Genomic DNA, 6,000 nt, shown 5'->3' with positions numbered 1-6,000 from the left:
CTATTATCTGGTCCCCCACTCAGTCTTTTTTCGCAAAACTAAACATGCCCAGTTTTCTAAACCTTTTCCTCATAGGACAGATTTTCAACAACATTGATGGACCTGTCCTACCATTTATCGTTGTTGCTCTTCTCTGGACTGTCTCATTTGTCTCCATCTTTCCTAAAGTATGGTGCCCAGAGCTAGATGCAGGACAGCAGGTGCTGCAGGCTAACTGTGCATTGTGTCAAGATGTACTTCTTTTTGTTTGTTTTAAACCTGCTGTCTATTCATTTCATCCAGGGTTGCCAGGTGTCCGGTTTTCACACTGGCAGCTCCGGTTGGCACTGCAGACCAGCCTGTTAAAAGTCCAGTCAACGATGCAGCAGGGGCCCAGGGCTAAGGCAGGATCCCTGCCTGCCCTAGCTCCTCATGGCTCCCAGAAGCGGCCTCTAGATCCTTGCGGCCCGCAGCCTTGTCATCTTGACAGGGACTATTAAAGGGCAGTAAGTAGTCTTGGATCTAATACTAATAATGTTGTCAGAATACTGGGGCTGAGATACCACAGGCATGGGGGCATTATAAAGAGACAGACCTGCTCTGCACACCAGCCATTCATTCTGTAGCCATTATAACTTGCCAGAAAAATTCTAGCACAGAAAGGTGGCATCTTTCCCATCAGAGCTCTGCGATCCCCCCACTGCCCAGCCCTAGCATGGCAGGAAAGACACAAAGCCCAGAAGGGAATCTCTCCTACACAGATTTCATCCAGATGTTGCTGGGCTTCTTGTTCCATTCCGGCCGTGTCTCCCTGCCCAGCTGCCTGGCCCAGATGTTTTTCATCTATCTGATGATCATAATGGACTCTTCTGTTCTCCTGATGATGGCGCTGGATAGGTACGTCGCCATCTGCAAGCCGCTGCGCTACATGAACATCATGTCCAAGAGCCTGCTGGCAATGCTGACCCTCACTGCCCTGATACGTGGCATCTCCATGGTCTGCCCCATGGTCGTTCTAGCCTCCAGGCTGCCTTTCTGCCAGTCCAACGTCATCCAGCATTTCGCATGTGAGCACATAGCCCTGGTGAGTCTGGCCTGCAGCAGCACATCCCGCAACAGATTCTTGGGCATGGTGGTGGCAGCCGTCATCATCATCTTCGATACCGTCTGTATCCTGGCCTCATACACCTCCATCGTCCACAAAGCCCTGCAAATCGCCACAGGCAGCCTATGGCGGAAAGCCTTCCACACCTGCAGCATCCAGCTGCTGGTGATGTTCTTCATGTACTCTTCCTTCCTCTCCTCCTCCATCATGTACCGGGCTGGCCAGGCCACCTCGCAGGACGTGCATAACCTGCTGAGTGCCATCTACCTGCTACTCCCATCCACCACCAACCCCATCATCTACGGCGTGAGGACAAAAGAGATCAAGCAGCATGTCCTGAGGTCCTTTGGGAGAAGGCAACTCACCAGTGCTGAGCCACATGAGGTGTTCCCTGCTTGGGATGACAAGGCTCTGCCCTCCGCTGCCAAGAAAGGACCTCGGAGCTGCCGCAGGGGACATTGGAGGATAGATGTGTAACTGGTAACAGAGAGATTGTTCCTCTGCAGAAGCCGAGCACCTTCAACTCCCCGTGACCGCGCTGGGAGCTGGAGGCACTCAGCACCTTGCAGGTTGGGACCTTCAGAGCTGACAGACCATACATCTGATCACACCGATGCACCAAGCTGCCATTGCTCTACACAGCAGCCCAGTGATGCATGTACAAGGATGCTCTGGGACTGCGCACGTTGAGCACCCAATGATCTCAGGATCCCTTCCCGGAACCAGCACGCTGTTCCTTACTGTGTGCAAGGCCCTGGAGCAGCTCTGCCTGTTATTTTAGTCATACAGCTGCCAACATTTGCTGGGGTCTTTACAAACAGCATGTGACGGAGACCCAAGACCCAGAGAGCCTCCACACCAATTAATTAAATGGAGAACAGGATCATCTTCGACAGTAAGGCGCAGACAGGTTCCTAGCATTGAGAGAGAAAAGTCCCTTTCCGGTTTACAACATGTGAGGAGATGAGGCAGAAGAGACAGCTGGATGCACTGGGTCTCCTCCCAGGCCACTGCTGTGAACAGCGCTTACACCGTGTTGCCTGAAATAACTGAGAACAGTCCGGGTTGGTTCTTCCCCCTTGCGCTCGACACCCCACAGCTCCCGAGTCCAGGGACCTCACCCTCTTGCCAAAGCAGGCTCTAGAACAGGAGTAGGCAACCTAAGGCACACGTGCCAAAAGCGGCACACAAGCTGATTTTCAGTGGCACTCACACTGCCCAGGTCCTGGCCACCGACCTGGGGGGCTCGCATTTTAATTCAATTTTAACTGAAGCTTCTTAAACATTTAAAAACCTTAGTTACTTTACAGACAACAATAGTTTAGTTATATATTATAGACTTATAGAAAGAGACCTTCTAAAAACGTTAAAATGTATTACTGGCACGCGAAACCTTAAATCAGAGTGAATCAATGAAGACTTGGCACAGCACTTCTGAAAGGTTGCCGACCCCTGCTCTAGAACTCTGTAAAACCGCGCTTGGCGTGTTGGCTGAAAGCAGAACTGTGACTAGGAAGCCAGTCAGTCTCAATGCAGCAGGGCTTAGACTGCGGGCTGCATAATTCCGCGTTCTAAAAGGCCTTCCAATGTCCTGCAGGTGGGAAGAAGGGAGCGTTTCATGTTTCAAGAGTCAAAACAGTATGTCGAGTGTGTCCTGTGTAACCAGGAGCTGTATTACCACCTTTGCATTTGACTGGGGTTGTATTTCATTGCCTTCTAAGCTACTCTGGTGGACCTAATAGGAGAGCGCTCAGTTTTTCCAGGTCCAGTAAATCAGTGCTCGGTGTCAATAAATTAGCCACCTCCACTATTCAAAATTGTAAGAAGCCCTGCTAGCCATCTGAAGCTACGCTAGGGACGAAACTGGCACAGCGTCTGTATAGCACCCACCACAACAGGGCCCCAGTCCTTACTGAAGCTTCTGGATGCTATAGCAATATATGTATTAAATAGTAACCATCACGCAACAGTGCTTTATGCGGCAGTCTTGGGGTTTAACTTAAATGGCAGGGGAAATATTCTGCTTAATTAAGGAACACTGGGCAGTCATGGTCTTCTCTTTGAGGTCAACCTCCTTTTCCATAAGGAGCAAGGATGAGAGTTTTGTGCAGGGGGGTTATAGATCACTTTAATAAGCCAGAAATCCACTCTCTCTGCTCAGTCCATAAGTTTTAGGCCTTGTCTACACTAGTTTTGTTGACAAAACAATGGAGCTGTAAACACTGAAATGTTCCTCCCACCAATGTAACTCCCTGGCTATGCTGACATCATAAACTACCTTGAGAGGTGTAGGACTCACGTCAGTGTAGTTAGAGCGATGCAGTGTCAGTTTAGACCAGGGACGGGCAAATGTTTTGGCCTGAGAGCTGCATCATGTTTCGTAAATTGGGCGGAAAACCAGCAGTGGAGAGGGTCGTGGCCCAGCCCCCAACTCATATCTGCCCCCCCAGAGACTCCTGCCCCATCCAACCCCTCGTTTCCTGATGGCCTCCTCAGGACCCCTGCCCCATCCACACATCCCCACTCCCTGGCCAACCCTGGACCCCCGCCACCACATCCAACCCTTTCTCTCATTCCTGATGGCCTTCTCGGGACCCCTGCTCCATTCAACCACCCCTTCCAACCCCCCCCCCCCTTGACTGCCCTCCCAGGACCCCTGCCCCCATTCAACCCCATTCCCCCCCGACCCCTATCCACCATGGCTCCAAGGAAGCTGGAGCCAGGCTGCTCCCCCGACTCCACTGCAAGCCGGGCTGCCACCCAGGCTCCCTGCTGAGATCCCTGCTCACCCTCTGTGCTCCTGGCTCTCCCCCCCCCCCGGGAGCATGGCAATCAATTGGACTCAGGGTGTGAATCACCCTGCCGGAGGCAAGCCCTGGATGGCTTCACCCCTGCTTCCAAGCTGGGGGCAGCTGGACTCCCAGTTGCAAGGAACCAAGAGCCCTAGCTCTCAGTTGCCCAGGCTGCCCCACTTCAGTTGGTGGAAGCACTGTTGGAGAGGAAGTGCACCACCACAAAGAGGGTAGTGTGGACATCAGCCACCACAGTAATTAATGCAGTGGCTACAAGTCGACTAAACATGCCAGCTTGAATTCTGCAGGTTTCCATTAAGGATGAGGAGAGACAGGTCAGATATAGAGAGTGATTGCTTTGTGAAGTGTTCACCCACAGGTGAGATGGCGTGACTGGACAAGTGCTAACAGGCCACTTCACCTTCGACGCTCCCCTGAAATGCGTTTACTCTAAAGGCTGGGGTCCCAACCCCGTTTGAAAACCCTCAAGGAGTCATGAGGTTATGTGGGGGGCTACAAACTGTCAGCCTCCACCCCAAACCCCGCTTTGCCTCCAGCATTTATAATGGTGTTAAACATATAAAAAAGTGGTTTTAGGTTGGGGGGCGGGGAAGGAGTCACACTCAGATGCCTGCTATGTGGCACTAGAGGAGGTTCTGGAATTAGTTGATAAACCTAAAAGCAACAAGTCACCGGGACCAGATGGGATTCACCCAAGAGTTCTTAAACTCAAATGTGAAATTGCGGAACTACTAACTCTGGTTTGTAACCTATCCTTTAAATCAGCTTCTGTACCCATTGACTGGAAGATAGCTAATGTAATGCCACTATTTAAAAAGGGCTGTCGAGGTGATCCTGGCAATAAGTCTAACGTCAGTACTGGGCAAATTAGCTGAAACAATTGTAAAGAATAAAATTGTCAGAAACATAGAAGAATATAAATTGTTGGGCAAAAGTCCACATGGTTTCTGTAAAGGGAAATCATCTTACTAATCTATCAGAGTTCTTTGAAAGGGTCAACAAACATGTGGACAAGGGGGATCCAGTGGACATAGTGTACTTAGATTTTCAGAAAGCCTTTGACAAGGTCCCTCACCAAAGGCTTTTACATAAATTAAGTATCAGAGGGGTAGCCACTGTTAGTCTGGATCTGTAAAAGCAGCAAAGAGTCTTGTGGTGCATTATAGACTAACAGATGTATTAGAGCATGAGCTTTCGTGGGTGAATATCTACTTCAACGGATGCACGTAGCGGAAATTTCCAGAGGCAGGTTTTCAGATGCATGTAGTGGAAATTTCCACTACATGCATCTGACGAAGTAGATATTCACCCACGAAAGCTCACACTCCAATTCGTCTGTTAGTCTATAAGGTGCCATAGGACTCTTTGCTGATTTTACATAAATTAAGTTGTCATGGGATAAGAGGAAAGATCCTTTCATGGATTGAGAACTGGTTAAAAGACAGGGAACAAAGGGTAGGAATAAATGGTAAGGCTAGGACTATAACGGGGTTTAAAAGAGAACTGGATACATTCATGGAGGGTAAGTCTATTAATGGCTATTAGCCAAGATGGGTAAGGAATGGTGTGTCTAGCCTGTGTGTCAGAGGGAGGTGATGGATGGCAGGAGAGAGATCACATGATGATTACCTGTTAGGTTCACTTCCTCTGGGGCACCTGGCATTGGCCACTGTCAGGAGACAGGATACTGCGCTGGATGGACCCTTGGTCTGACCCAGTACAGTCATTCTTATGTGAAAGGAGTCACCAGGACAAAAGTTTGAGAACCACTACCCTAAAAAATCTGTTCCACCTTGTGTTCAGCTGTGACAGAGGACATTTCCAGGACCTCAAGAGCTCTGTGTATGCTCACAAGCTTGTCTCTCTCACCAACAGAAGTTGGCCTCATAAAAAGATATCCCCTTACCCACCTTGTCTCTCCAAGGGTATGTCCAACATAGCCAATGTTAAGCAGGCCAGAGTAGTCGCGGCTCCAACCTCTGCGAGGGGAATGGCTCCCAGCACTGTAGCACTCTACACTGCCACTTGACAGTGGTGAAACCTGCAGGGCTCAGGGGGGTGTTTTTTCACACCCCCGAGTGAAGAAAGTTTCAGCGCTGTAAG

The 6,000-nt window shown here is 50.0% G+C and overlaps 1 pseudogene; it reads left to right on the top strand.

Annotated features, from left to right (window-relative positions):
* The first annotated feature begins 694 nt into the window (after positions 1–694).
* LOC127043957 (olfactory receptor 52K1-like) lies at positions 695–1,553 on the top strand (annotated as a pseudogene).
* Positions 1,554–6,000: the final 4,447 nt, after the last annotated feature.

This window comes from Gopherus flavomarginatus, chromosome 1 (assembly GCF_025201925.1).
Source record: "Gopherus flavomarginatus isolate rGopFla2 chromosome 1, rGopFla2.mat.asm, whole genome shotgun sequence".
NCBI classification, from domain to species: Eukaryota; Metazoa; Chordata; order Testudines; family Testudinidae; genus Gopherus; species Gopherus flavomarginatus.
This window is presented reverse-complemented; position numbering and strand designations above follow the sequence as displayed.